Source organism: Salvelinus fontinalis, chromosome 34, assembly GCF_029448725.1.
Source record: "Salvelinus fontinalis isolate EN_2023a chromosome 34, ASM2944872v1, whole genome shotgun sequence".
Classification (NCBI taxonomy): domain Eukaryota; kingdom Metazoa; phylum Chordata; class Actinopteri; order Salmoniformes; family Salmonidae; genus Salvelinus; species Salvelinus fontinalis.
The window spans coordinates 23,743,915-23,759,616 of record NC_074698.1 but is presented as its reverse complement, the minus strand read 5'-3'; the positions used below and the strand labels follow the sequence as shown (position 1 = coordinate 23,759,616).

The 15,702-nt window shown below is 44.2% G+C and overlaps 1 long non-coding RNA gene across 2 annotated transcripts; it reads right to left on the bottom strand.

Moving 5' to 3' along the window:
• Positions 1–2,384: 2,384 nt before the first annotated feature.
• Positions 2,385–5,368, bottom strand: LOC129833537 (uncharacterized). 2 transcript variants are annotated; one of them, XR_008756079.1, is made up of 4 exons: positions 5,193–5,368; positions 4,441–4,601; positions 4,108–4,242; positions 2,385–3,994 (listed from the first exon to the last, which is right to left on the bottom strand). It is a non-coding gene; the product is annotated as an uncharacterized LOC129833537 (long non-coding RNA). The 2 variants fall into 2 exon arrangements; XR_008756078.1 differs by lacking the exon at positions 5,193–5,368 and having other exon boundaries at positions 4,441–4,804.
• Between the last annotated feature and the right edge of the window lie 10,334 nt (positions 5,369–15,702).

Sequence of the window (15,702 nt, the reverse complement as noted above, 5' to 3'; positions counted from 1 at the left end):
ACTATAACTCAGCCTTCAACACAATTGTACCCTCCAAGCTCATCATTGAGCTCGGGGCCCTGGGTCTGAACCCCCGCCATGTGCAACTGGGTCCTGGACTTCCTAACGGGCCGCCTCCAGGTGGTAAAGGTAGGAAACAACACCTCCACTACGTTCATCCTCAACATAGGGGCATGACAAGGGTGCGTGATCAGCCCACTTCTGTACTCCCTGTTCACCAATGACTGTGTGGCCACGCACGCCTCTAACTCAATCATCAAGTTTGCAGACTACTCAACATTAGTAGGCCTGATTACCAACAATGACGAGAAAGCCTACAGGGAGGAGGTGAATGCACTGGCGGAGTGGTGCCAAGAAGATAACCTCTCCCTCAACGTCAACAAAACGAAGGAGCTGATCGTGGACTTCAGGAGACAGCACCGGGAGCACGCCCCTATCCACATCGATGTGACCGCAGTGGATAAGGTGGAAAGCTTCAAGTTCCTCAAGGGGTACACATCACACATCACAATCTGAAACGGTCCACCCATACAGACAGAGTGGTGAAGAAGTCGCAACAGCGCCTCTTGAACCTCAGGAGGCTGAAGAAATTTTCCTTGGCCCCTAAGACCCTCACAAACTTTCACAGATGCACAATTGAGAGCATCCTGTCGGGCTGTATCACCGCCTGTTACAGCAATTGCAGTGCCCACAACAGCAGGGATCTCCAGAGGGTGGCGCATCACCGGGGGCACACTGTCTGCCCTCCAGGACACCTACAGCACCCGTTGTCACGGGAAGGACAAAAAGATCATGAAGGACATCAACCACATGAGCCACGGCCTGTTCACCACGCTATTACTAAGAAGGAGAGGTCAGTATACAGTAGGTGCATCAAAGCTAGAACCAAGAGACTGAAAAACAGCTTCTATCTCAAGGCCTTTAGACTGTTAAATAGCCATCACTAGCCGGCTACCACCCGGTTACTCCACCTTGCACTTTAAGAGGCTGCTGCCCTATGTACATAAACATTGAATCACTGGACACTTTAATAATGGAACACTAGTCACTTTAATAATGTTTACATACTGTTTTACTCAATTCATCTGTATATACTATATTCTACTGTATTTTATTCAATGCCACTCCGATATAGCACGCCCTAATATTTATATATTTCTTAATTCCATTATTTTACTTTTAGATTTGTGTGTATTATTGTGAATTGTTAGATACTACTGCACTGTTGGAGCTAGGAACACAAGCATAACACCCGCAATAGCATCTGCTTAATATGTGTATGTAACCAATACCATTTGATTTGATTTAAACTATTTCATGTTGTTAATGTTGTTCCCGGGTGGCGCAGTGGTCTAGGGCACTGCATCACAGTGCTAGCTGCGCCACCAGAGTCTCTGGGTTCGCGCCCAGGCTCTGTCGCAGCCGGCCGCAACCGGAGGTCCGTGGGGCGACGCACAATTGTCATAGCGTCGTCCGGGTTAGGGAGGGTTTGGCCGGTAGGGATATCCTTGTCTCAGTATGTAAAATGTATGCACTCTACTGTAAGTCGCTCTGGATAAGAGCGTCTGCTAAATGACTAAAATGTAAAATGTTAAGCTTATTAAGCTCATTCTGACCACTAGAAGGGGCTCTTGCCATCAAGGCAAAGGTTGGCTACTTTGAACAATTTCAAATATAAAATACATTTTGTTTTGTTTAACACTTTTTTTGTTACTACATGTTTAGATGTCTTCACTATTATTTTACAATGTAGAAAGTAGTAAAAATAAACAAAATCCCTTGAATGAGTAGGTGTATCCAAACTTTTGACTAGTACTGTGTAATATATATATTTATATATAGGTATGTACAGTGCCTTAAAGTATTCAGACCCCTTGACTTTTTCCACATTTTGTTACGTTACAGCCTTATTCTAAAATGGATTTCACTTTACCCCATAATGACAAAGGAAAACTTTTTTTTTTACATTTCTGCAAAAACAAATTAAAAATAATATTCAGACCCTTTGCTATGAAACTTCAAATTGAGCTCAGTTGCATCCTGTTTCCATTGACCATCCTTGACATATTTTTACAACTTTAATAAATGGATCACTAGTCACTTTAATAATGCCACTTTAATAATATTTAAATATCTTGCATTACTCATCTAATATGTATATATTGTATTTTATACCATCTATTGAATCTTGCCTATGCCGCTCTGTCATTGCTCATCCATATATTGATATGTATATATTATTATTCCATTCCTTTACTTAGATTTTTGTGTATTAGGTAGTTGTTGTGGAATTGTTAGATTACATGTTAGATATTGCTGCACTGTCGGAACTAGAAGCACAAGCATTTAGCTACACTCGCAATATCATCTGCTAACCAAGTGTATGTATTTTGGTATTTTATTAGGATCCCCACTAGCTGCTGCAAAAGCAGCAGCTACTCTTCCTGGGGTCCACACAAAACATGAAACATAATACAGAATGACATAATACAGAACATTAATAGACAAGAACAGCTCAAGGACAGAACTACATACCATTTTTTTAAAGGCACACGTAGCCTACATATCAATGCATACACACAAACAATCTAGGTCAAATAGGGGAGAGGCGTTGTGCCGTGAGGTGTTGCTTTTGAAACCAGGTTTGCTGTTTATTTGTGACCAATAATTTTGATTTGAGTCCACCTGTGGTAAATTCAATTGATTGGACATGATTTGGAAATGACACACACCTCTCTATATACGGTCTCACAGTTGACAGTGCATGTCAGAGCAAAAACCAAGCCATGAGGTTGAAGGAATTGTCAATAGAGCTCTGAGACAGGATTGTGTCGAGGCACAGATCTGGGGAAGGGTACAAAAACATTTCTGCAGCATTGAAGGTCCCCAAGAACACAGTGGCCTCAATCATTCTTAAATGGAAGAAGTTTGGAACCACCAAGACTCTTCCTAGAGCTGGACGCCCAGGTCACGGAGGTGACCAAGAACTCGATGGTCACTCTGATAGAGCTCTAGAGTTCCACTGTGGAGATGGGAGAACCTTAAAGAAAGGACAACCATCTCTGCAGCACTCCACCAATCAGGCCTTTATGGTACAGTAGCAAAGTAAAAGGCACATGACAACCCGCTTGGAGTTTGCCAGAAGGCACCTAAAGACTTTCAGACCATGAGAAACAAGATTCTCTGGTCTGATGAAACGAAGATTGAACTCTTTGGCCTGAATGCCAAGCGTCACGTCTGGAGGAAACCTGGCACAATCCCTACGGTGAAGCATGGTGGTGGCAGCATCATGCTGTGGGGATGTTTTTCAGGGGAAGGGACTGGGAGACTAGTCAGGATCGAGGCAAAGATGAACGGAGCAAAGTAGAGAGAGATCCTTGATGAAAACCTGCTCCAGAGCGCTTAGGACCTCAGACTGGGGCAAAGGTTCACCTTCCAACAGGACAACGACCCTAAGCACACAGCCAAGACATCGCAGGATTGGCTTCGGGACAAGTCTCTGAATGTCCTTGAGTGGCCCAGCCAGAGCCCGGACTTGAACCCGATCGAACATCTCTGGAGAGACTAGAAAATAGCTGTGCAGCAACGCTCCCCATCCAACCGGATAGAGCTTGAGAGGTTCTGCAGAGAAGAATGGGAAAAACTCGCCAAATACAGGTGTGCCAAGCTTGTAGCATAAACAGTCAATACTTAAGTAAATGTTATTTTTAAGTTTACGAATTTTAATAAATTTGCAAAAATGTCCAAACAGTGGTTTTTGCTTTGTCATTATGGGGTATTGTAGACTGATGTGGGGATAAAACTATTTAATACATTTTAGAATTAGGCTGAAACATAACAAAATGTGGAAAAAGTCAATGAGTCTGAATAGTTTCCGAAGGCACTGTATATGTGAAAAAAAATAAAAATAACAAGAAGACATGTCCTCAAACTTGAAAAGCAATATACACATCTCACCTGATGCACCAGAGACAATGATATGGGTCGAATGCTCCTGATTCAGAAATAAGATAACATCAATATATTTACTTTTTTATAATCAAATAGTTTACATTTGTTTGTTTTTTTGGCATTGTATTTTACATATAATATAATAGCAATACTCACAGTAAAATTGCTTATGGCAGTGTGGTCTACGTTGACACACTCCAGGAGGGTGATGCAGGAGTAGCTGACATCAATCACATTGGGTGCTTGTGAAGTGTTTTTGTGTCGGCAAAGTTCAGCAAGCCACGTAGACGTCTGTGGAAGAAAAAATACAAACGCAAAGTTAGACATCTAACACACAAAAACAACATTCTACATGTTTGAATACATTTGTCATTAAACTGTATCTACTGTCTATATTGAAGTGTGAAAGACAGTCGTAGTTCTGATTCTACAGTAGATACATTATGGGTGAAGGATATGGAACCCCCCGATTGTATCATCGAGTAGTACATCATCTGTGGTTGAAGTCACCCCATTGGGGATCATGGACATCCACTCCACGCATAAGATCCTTGTAGATTCCTCTTTCACATCTACACAGTATCTGTAAGCATTTCCTGTTCTGAGGTTTGCACAAGCTATATTCTTGGTTTTCTCTCCGCCCCAACAGGCTGTAGAAGGAGGAGGAAGACAATTACCACAGTCATCTACAGTGCAAATCTTTACTGATGTTGAAGAGATTAGAATGTCCGGAAGGGACAGCTTACTGTATAAGCACAATAGCATATCAACAAGATGGATATAGTCTGCATCACTAGTTGTAGGAAACAATCTCGGTAGGTATGTCTTTTCTTTCACCAGTAATTTTAAACTTACAACGTCACAAACAATGCTTGAATGAAAAATAACAGTTCAAGATTTCAGATCTTGATACTGATAAAAAGGAGAGACATTTCACAACAACTAATATTCTGCTGGTACTGTACGCGCCCCACAATGAATGAGTCGCCGCCATTTTGGAGAACACGTGGCGCAGTTTTTATTTTGCAATGCTATCTCTTTCCATAGATAAGATGTAACTTCCTCAACATAATGGCAAATAGAAAATAGATAAACAAATGCTCATATTATCGAAAAAGCAATACGACTAGACTGAAGGTGTGTCTACAGAAATCTGTCAGAGACGGCTTTAACCCAAAGCATGGCCTCTGGCTATTCAAACATCAGCAACACAGACTAAAATGCTAACACTATCTTCTTACCTCGACTTGACACAAGGATCAGCAAAAAAGTTAAAAGATATGCAACAGACATTGTAGTACTGCAAAGAACTGTGTGCCTGCCGCCGTGAGGTGCAAACGCGGAAGAGATAGGTATAACTCATAGTGAAAGTTATGATACATGGAAGAGGTAGAGTTAACAGTGACGTCTGACTCATTGGGGAAGTCTTGCATCATTATGCAAATCAGTTTCAGCTCTAGCACTGATATTAAACACCTGCAAGTCATTGAAACCCTGTTTTCCTTTCACCATTTCCATGGACCTGATTCCTACTAGTGGGGCAGTCTGATAATGGTGTCATGATTCAGTGCACTGTAGGTGGTTTCTGTAGGACCAGGACAAACTCAGAGAACCAGAGTTCAGAGTTGTACGTAGGTAATTGACATGGCTGGTAAACATTCAGGGCTACATCATTCTGACCACTAGAAGGGGCTCTTGTTGAATAAATGAAACAGAAGCCTTCGTCTGATTCGAGTCATGTTGAACTTTACCTCAAGGTATATAACTGATTGAATGATTCAATAGGTAAAATGATCACAAGTTAGCTGGTGCATAACATGTTTATAAAGATGAACACTCTAGGTTGACTGTGACATCTGACCCTCAGTGAGGGGAGAGTGTGTGGCTATTGTAATTATTGAAAATAATATAATTATTGTGATCACTTGTGGTTCATTTCAGAGCGGGAAGACATGGGAAAACATCAATAAACTCATCATCCTTTCCATTCCATTACTGTCTATAGGGTGAACAGCCATCAGACACCACACAAAGACAGACATACAGTGCTTTAGACTCAGTACTGTCTGTGTACATGATCACATCTGTGAGGGTCTACAGTAGCTACTGTAGAAACCAGGAGCATTAACGCGTGGCACATAGGTCACTGTGTGTGTGTACACGTGTGTGTGTGTGTGTGTGTGTGTGTGTGTGTGTGTGTGTGTGTGTGTGTGTGTGTGTGTGTGTGTGTGTGTGTGTGTGTGTGTGTGTGTGTGTGTGTGTGTGTGTGTGTGTGTGTGTGTGTGTGTGTGTGTTTGTGAGAGGTAATGTGTTTGCGTGGGTGTGATAGCACAGGACATCCTCCTGTTGTCTTTGGGAGCTGGTCCTTGGAGACAGCGTGACAACCCTCCCATCAGATTATGTCCGTGAGAGCAGGAGAGCAGGCGCTCAAAGGGCCCTCTGTCATCTGCCCCTTCACACTCACTCTCTCTTTCTCTCTCACACACACACACCCACAGATAAAGCAGGGGCTGCCAGAAGCAGCATGCTTAATTTACAGATTCACTGGTCCAGCGAGAAAACACAGACAGGAGTCTGTCACTCAATCTGGCCCGATCGCTTTCTCCCTCTTTCTGTCTCTTTCCCTTCCTCCCTCTGTCTCTCTCTCTCTCTCTCCCAAACTCCCTCTCTCTCTCTTGCCCTCACTCTATTTCAGGCATGTCCATACCAAAGGCCCATCCATAGAGTTGGAGGAAAATAAAAGCTAAGTAATGTTGAATTACACTCCAAGTGAACTTGACATGTTCTCAGTTCCTAAACATACTAGAGACCTACTACCTGATTGAGTTGGCCTGAGTTACCAGAGGGGATGGGACTGGGGGGGAAGAGAGGGGGGAGAGAGGAAGGGGCTCCATACAATCATATGATCAATTTTCCATAGATATCGTGACAGTAGGAGGTATTCACATCCTGCCCAGGCTGTGTTCCAGAAAGAGAGAAAGAGAGAGACAGAGAGACAGAGCCCCTCTGCTGGGGGACAGGCAGCATAAACAGAGAGAGTGAGAGAGAGGGACAGAGAGACAGACAGAGAGAGAAAGAGACAGAGCCCCTCTGCTGGGGACAGGACCGACATTATAAACAGAGAGAGCGAGAGAGAGGGACAGACAGAGAGAGATAGAGACAGACAGACAGAGAGATAGAGACAGAGCCCCTCTGCTTGGGGACAGGACCGACATTATAAACAGAGAGAGCGAGAGAGAGGGACAGACAGAGAGAGATAGAGACAGACAGACAGAGAGATAGAGACAGAGCCCCTCTGCTGGGGGACAGGACCGACATTATAAACAGAGAGAGCGAGAGAGAGGGACAGACAGAGAGAGATAGAGACAGACAGACAGAGAGATAGAGACAGAGCCCCTCTGCTTGGGGACATAACCGACAATATAAACAGAGAGAACGAGAGAGAGGGACAGAGAGAGAGAGATAGAGGAAGAGCCCCTCTGCTGGGGGACAGGACCGACATTATAAACAGAGAGAGAGAGGAACGTAGAGGAGAGTGAAGCAGGTCTGCCTATAAACACACATCAAGGAGCTGCTAGCTGCATGTCTCTCTCTCCCCAGGCCCAGGCTAACAAACAGCCTAGAACAGCCCTGGCTTTGGCTCTATGGGACTCCACTCAGCTGAATGCTCCATTGCTCCCTCCACTAATACAGGCCAGGTGAAGGGATGTCAATAAATATCTGTCGACCAACACAACTGTTTGTCTTCCTCTATTTCGTCCTGCCACCTGTCTCCCTCCCTCTTTCCTCCTACCATCAGGGTAGTGATGAGAGATACATCGTTTTCCTCCCCAGAGGGTCACAGGTTTCACTTCTGGAATTCTGAGGAATTTTGAATAATGGGGGATGGTGGAGAGGAGTGGGAGAGAGGGAGGGGTGTATGGGGGGTCTGTGTGGATAGTTCTGCTGCACCACACCTTTCTGTGTTCATGATTAAGCTACGCTACATTATACTAGGCTAACAGGTTAACCCTGTTCTCTTATCTTCCACAGTCTAACTAATATAAAGCCTTGTACCTCTATTCAGGTATCCCTAGGGAGAGATACTCTGACCACTTCCTGGTTGACTAAAGGTTGAATTAAAATAATACCAATCCCACCTGAGAGTGTGAGTTGACTAGTGCTGAGGCAGTATAGCCTTACCCTGCCTGAATACTTAGTGATAACAATAGCATTACCCTACACTGGGAGTAGGAACCCTGTTTGGCCAGTGTTTACATGGCTTACAGGCACATTTTTAAAATACACAGTGTGGAAAAACGACCACAATGAAAACACACAGCAGGCCTGGATGGGTTCCATTTCTGAAAACAATATCACGTTAACAGCCCAATAAGGACTTCCAGAGAGGCAGCTGTGAATGGACACATCTTAAACCCCACTGACTGTCAGCCTCTAGGGCAGAGAGAGAGAGAGAGACCGAGGGAGAGAGAGAGACCGAGGGAGACCAAGAGACACAGAGGGAGAGAGAAACAAAAACAAAATCAAATCAAATTGCATTAGTCACATGCCCCGAATACAACAGGTGTTGACCTTAAATGCTTACTTACGAGCACCTAACCAACAATGCAGTAAAAAATATATATATACAAATAAGAATAAGAAATAAAAGTAACAAGTAATTAAAGAGTAGCAGTAAAATAACAATAGCGAGACTATATACAGGGGGGTACTGGTACAGAGTCAATGTGCTGGGGCACCGGTTAGTTAAGGTAATTGAGGTAATATGTACATGTAGGTAGAGTTATCGATAACAACAGAGAGTAGCAGCGATGTAAAAGAGGGGGGCAATGCAAATAGTCTGGGTAGCCATTTGAGTAGATGTTCAAGAGTCTTATGGCTTGGGGGTAGAAGCTGTTTAGAAGCCTCTTGGACCTAGACTTGGCGCTCCGGTACCACTTGCCGTGCGATAGCAGAGAGGACAGTCTATGACTAGGGTGGCTGGAGTCTTTGACAATTTTTAGGGCCTTCCTCTGACACCGCCTGGTATAGAGGTCCTGGATGGTGGGAAGTTTGGCCCCAGTGATGTACTGGGCCGTACGCACCACCCTCTGTAGTACCTTACGGTCGGAGGCCGAGCAGTTGCCATACCAACCAGCGATGCAACCAGTCAGGAGGCTCTCAATGGTGCAGCTGTAGAACCTTTTGAGGATCTGAGGACCCATGCCAAATCATTTCATTCTCCTGATGGGGAATAGGTTTTGTCGTGCCCTCTTTACGATTGTCTGTTAGTTTGTTGGTGATGTGGACACCAAGGAACTTGAAGCTCTCAACCTGCTCCACTACAGCCCCGTCGATGAGAATGGGATGTGCTTGGTCCTCTTTTTCCTGTAGTCCACAATCATCTCCTTCGTCTTGATCACGTTGAGGGAGAGGTTGTTGTCCTGTCACCACACGGCCACGTGTCTGACTTCCTCCCTATAGGCTGTCTCGTTGTTGTTGGTGATCAGGCCTACAACTGTTGTGTCATCTGCAAACTTAATGATGGTGTTGGAGTCGTGCCTGGCCATGCAGCCATGAGTGAACAGGGAGTACAGGAGGGGCCTAAACGGATGTGTTGTTACCTACTCTTACCACCTGGGAGCGGCCCGTCAGGAAGTCCAGGATCCAGTTGCAGAGGGAGGTGTTTAGTCCCAGGGTCCTTAGCTTAGTGATGAGCTTTGTGTGCACTATGGTGTTGAACGCTGAGCTGTAGTCAATGAATAGCATTCTCACATAGGTATTCCTTTTGTCCAGGTGGGAAAGGGCAGTGTGGAGTGCAATAGAGATTACATCATCTGTGGATCTGTTAGGGCGGTATGCAAATTGGAGTGGGTCTAAGGTTTCTGGGATAATGGTGTTGATGTGAGCCATGACCAGCCTTTCAAAGCACTTCATGGCTACAGACGTGAGTGCTAAGGCTCTGTAGTCATTTAGGCAGGTTACCTTAGTGTTTTTGGGCACAGGGACTATGGTGGTCTGCTTGAAACATGTTGGTATTACAGACTCGAACAGGGAGAAGTTGAAAATGTCAGTGAAGACACTTGCCAGTTGGTCAGCGCATGACAGAGAGATAGACAGAAAGACAGAGAGACTGAAAGACAGAGACAGAGAATGAGGAACATAACATAGGTCTGTAGATGTTACAGTCCCCAAAGTACCACCCTAGATCTGTGTGAAGACTGTGAAATCAGGCTAACTCCATTCAACTAAAACAGTCTTCAGCGTAATCCCTATTCTCATGGTGTGGGATCAAAGATGAGCACCATCTCCGGAGGAAGGGCAGGCCGACTGCAGACCCACCATGGCACTCTGAAGTGCTTTGGTCTCAGGGTCGACCAGGGGTGGAATATGCAGGGGGCTGTAGTGTGTGCGTGCCAGCGTTCGTTTCTCTGTGTGTTTCGGTGTGTGTGTGACCACGGCCAGGACATCTGAAAGGCCATCTCCACACTATGGAGTTTCTTTGTTGTAGAGCTCTAACCAGGTCTGTGTTGTAAAGCTCTAACCAGGTCTGTGCTGTGGAGATCTAACCAGGTCTGTGTTGTAGAGCTCTAACCAGGTCTGTGTTGTAGACCTCTAACCAGGTCTGTGTTGTGGAGCTCTAACCAGGCCTGTGTTGTAGAGCTCTAACCAGGTCTGTGCTGTGGAGCTCTAACAGGGTCTGTGTTGTAGAGCTCTAACAGGGTCTGTGTTGTAGAGCTCTAACAGGGTCTGTGTTGTAGAGCTCTAACCAGGTCTGTGTTGTAGAGCTCTAACCAGGTCTGTGTTGTAGAGCTCTAACCAGGTCTGTGCTGTAGAGCTCTAACCAGGTCTGTGCTGTAGAGCTCTAACCAGGTCTGTGTTGTAGAGCTCTAACCAGGTCTGTGTTGTGGAGCTCTAACCAGGTTTGTGTTGTAGAGCTCTAACCAGGTCTGTGTTGTGGAGCTCTAACCAGGTCTGTGTTGTAGAGCTCTAACCAGGTCTGCGTTGTAGAGCTTTAACCAGGTCTGTGTTGTAGAGCTCTAACCAGGTCTGTGTTGTGGAGCTCTAACCAGGTCTGTGTTGTAGAGCTCTAACCAGGTCTGTGTTGTAGAGCTCAAACCTTGTCTGTGTTGTGGAGCTCTAACCAGGTCTGTGTTGTAGAGCTCTAACCAGGTCTGTGTTGTGGAGCTCTAACAGGGTCTGTGTTGTAGAGCTCTAACCAGGACTGTGTTGTAGAGCTCAAACCTTGTCTGTGTTGTGGAGCTCTAACCAGGTCTGTGTTGTAGAGCTCTAACCAGGTCTGTGCTGTAGAGCTCTAACCAGGTCTGTGTTGTAGACCTCTAACCGGGTCTGTGTTGTAGAGCTCTAACCAGGTCTGTGTTGTAAAGCTCTAACCAGGTCTGTGTTGTGGAGCTCTAACCAGGTCTGTGTTGTGGAGCTCTAACCAGGTCTGTGTTGTAGACCTCTAACCGGGTCTGTGCATTGGAGCTCTAACCGGGTCTCTAACCACATCTCTCTCTCTCTCTCTATGCAGCGATGAAGCAGAGCAACCTGAGCTCTCTGAGAAAGTCTTATAAAAGGGAGGGAATAAAACAATCACATTGACCACCGCTCCCTCACAACCTGATCTGAGACATCCAAGACACAACCTGTGTGTGTGTGTGTGTGTGTGTGTGTGTGTGTGTGTGTGTGTGTGTGTGTGTGTGTGTGTGTGTGTGTGTGTGTGTGTGTGTGTGTGTGTGTGTGTGTGTGTGTGTGTGTGTGTGTGTGTGTGTGCGTGCGTGCCCAGGGGCCTATCCTCACGTGCATAGATTACAGGAACTGAATGTAGTATAGGCTACTCATGTCACAGTCATTTCCTGTACTATGTCACAGTGATGCACTGCTTATTCACGTACAGTTAGGTCACGTATTGCACAACCATAGCAAGTCACTTGGACAGCCCCTATGAATCTGTTATCCAGAGAAGAATCTCCTGAGAGGGATCTCTGTCAAACAAACAAATCACTCTCTTTCTGAACCGCTGCCTTGTGGTAAACTTGTTCAACTCTCTCTTTTTGTGTTGTTTTCCCCTCTCTCTTCTTCCCTTCTCTTTCTCTTTCTCTCTGTTCTCCTCCTTCCTCTCCCATTCTCCTCCTCTATTGTCTCCATTTTACACTCTCTCTCCACCTCTTCTTTTTCTCTCATCTCATCTACACTTCTGTCTCTCCCTTTCTATCATTCTCTTCTCCTCTCTTTTCTCCCTTTTACTTTCTATCTACCACTCTCTTCTCCCTCTCGCTAACCCTCTTCTTCTTCTCCCTCTTCCCTTGTTGAGCCTTGTTGGTGTGGGCTCTAGTTCTGTTCCTTCCCTCCGTGAACCCAGGGTAAAGAGTGTCTTGTTACACCAGTACTGGCCCTTCTGATAAAGCCCAGTATTGTGGAGGATAATCCTCAGAAACAATCAGGATTTCACACAGACAGCACCGTGTGTATTTCTGCAGTCCCTAAACACAAATATAAACACACCAAGAACATTCACACACACACTCCCATACAGCCAAACATACGTAGCGTACAATCGCTCAAACACACAACACTCCAGGTCAGAGAATGTATTATTATTGTGCACTGCACTCATGTAGTGGAAGTAAATGTCAGGACAAAATTCACATCAGGTTACAAACTCTCTCTACAGGTTGTGTTCCTTCCTTCGTACTGTATAATTACCTTACCCGGGGTGTGCACTGCTTCCTCTCTTTCACTACTAAAGCCAGCTAGCTACCTCACCACCGATGACTGACGGACACCAGAGATTGGGAAAGGGGAGCAGAAGTAACAGTGGTATAAATGACCTGGAATGGGAATGTCCTTCTTCTCTCTCACTTCCTTGTTTAGGTATGGAAGGAACCCAGCTATTAAGCTGTCCACATTTGGGTGAGCCGTGCTGCTAAATAAACACGGGCTTTGTTGGGATAAACCATTGTCTATCCTCTATTGTCCCGTGGGATCAGTGAGGTGCTCAGGTACTCACCTGAATGGAGGGGGGACAGGTCAGCACACGTCACGGATGGAAGTTGGAACACTAGGCCAAGAGAAGGAACGAGGGTGGCTGGCGGTGCTGTCCAGACAGGCAGGCTCCTCCTGGTGCCTGGAATGCTTCCATACGGCTGTCATCATTCCTCATCATTCCTCATCATTTCCGGTGATTGCGGAGGGTTCCAGAGGATTCCCATCCATCACTGGCCACCAAAGGGAAGAGGAACAGTAACTACAAGAGAGACGTTGTCATAACTCAACACCCTCGGGTCACACTAATAACCATGGTAACAGCAGGCAGACGGATCGCTGTGAAACCGTGTCATTCTGTCAATGGGCCAATTACTACAATAGCTGTTAACACTCACATCCTGTGACCTTTGGCCTACTGTGTCTGTACGCCTACTTTAGAATAGGATGTTATAAGCAGGTTGTACAGTTTGAGAGAAGTATAGAAACAAAGTGTTTGAGCGACATGTTTGCCACTGTTCTAATAAGGACAGCGATAATATAAGTGGTTCATGCGTGTGGATGTCACCCCATTTTAACACTGATTATTGTCTTTGTCTTGTATCTACGGCCAGAGGATCAGCACTCAGCGTGACAACACCTTGTGTATCCAAGCCATTCCTACATCTTGGCTTAACTCGTTGCCAAGACATACACACACACACACGCCACACACGCACACTCTCTCACATACACACGCACACACATACACACGTTGGTCCCTGTGGCCTCAACCCCACTAGGTTGTCCAGTCCTCCTTGTTGTTTCAGCTGTGAACACGGGAGAGGAAGTACTGGTACTACCACTGCACTGATACCACCTTCCTCCCCATCACTGACACCACACACATACTGTACACACACACACACTGTACACACACTGTACACACATGCGCACTCTCACACACACACACCACACACACACATTGTACTACAATTCTTTGTAATAGTTAACATAATAAAGAACATCTCACAGCACCACGCAACAACAACAATACCGCTAAGGGGATGGGATGACAACCCAACTCGAGATGGGGGCTTTTGGCGGGTGGAATAGTGGGGACCAATTGGAGGTTTGCTTAGTGGAGATGCAAATGTCATGGTACAACTATATAGACACTCAATCATTATGTTACTTTTTAATAGGACGTTTACAAACATATATTTTGATAAAAATAATTGAAAGGTGTGTCTCATTATGGTAAGTGGTGAAATAAGTATAGCCAGTTACAATTGTAATGGCTTAGCAGATAATAAGAAAAGACGATCAGTATTTACCTGGCTAAAAGAGAAGGATTATAATATCTACTGTTTACAGGAAACCCATTCGACAGTTTTAGAGGAAGTTTTGTGGAAAAAGAACTGGGGGGGCAAAATATATTTCTCCCATGGGCAAAGAAATTCAAAAGGGGTGATGGTTTTAATTAATAATAACTTTGATCCAAATGTGCAACTTGTCCAAACAGATCCTCAAGGTAGATGGATTATTTTAAATATGTTATTGGACAATAAACATATATGGCTTATTAACCTATACGGTCCGAATAATGATGATCCAAGCTTCTTTGACAATATATATAAGAATGTATCAACTCTACAAGCAACACTAGACTCTATTATTATAGTGGGAGATTTTAATACGGTCTTAAATACCTCTATGGACCGGAAAGGAAATCACACTACAAACTATCACCCTCAGGCACTTAAGGAAATCAGGAATGTCATGGATGTATTGGAATTAGTGGATATATGGAGACTTAAATACCCTGACCTAGTGAGATATACATGGCGGAGGCTTAATCAAGCTAGTCGCCTTGACTACTTTCTTATATCATTCTCTCTGGCACCAAAAGTTAAAAAGTGTTTGATAGGGGACAGAATGCGGTCGGACCATCACATAATTGGCATATATATTACTCTTACAGAATTTCCACGTGGGCGAGGATATTGGAAATTTAATCAAAGCCTACTACATGATAAATTGTTTAGAACTAGGACAGAAGAATTTATAACTGACTTTTTTAGACATAACATAGGTACAGCAGATCCCCATATTGTATGGGACACTTTTAAGTGTGCCTTTAGAGGCCATGCAATTCAGTACTCATCTATAAAACAAAAGCAATTTCGATCAAAAGAGTCCATATTAACAAAGGAAATTGAAGGACTAACAGTACAGTTAGATAACAATAAAAACGGTACCATAGAGGCACAGAATAAGTTAGAGGAAAAACAAAAAGAAATGGAGGAACTTATTCAAGAAAGATCCAGTGTAATATATTACAAAAATAAAGCGAACTGGATGGAATATGGGGAAAAATGCACCAAATTCTTTTTCAATCGTCAATATAGAAATGCTACCAAAAAAAACATATTAAAACTTGTTACAAATGATGGAGTCACGCATGATTCACCAAATGATATTTTGAAAGAGGAAGTAAAGTACTTTAAGAATATATTTTCAGGCTCCTCCATCTCCACTAACCGAAACTAATTGTATGGATTTTTTCCCTAATAATAATGTAAAATTAACATCTGTACAGAAAGACTCATGTGAAGGCCTAATTACAGAGGAGGAACTACTTGATGCAATTGGGGCCTTTAAGGATGGGAAAACTCCAGGACTGGATGGCATACCAGTGGAAGTATACAAACATTTTTTTGATATACTCAAAGGACCATTATTAGCTTGTTTTAACCACTCCTATATAAATGATAGATTATCAGACACGCAACAAGAAGGTGT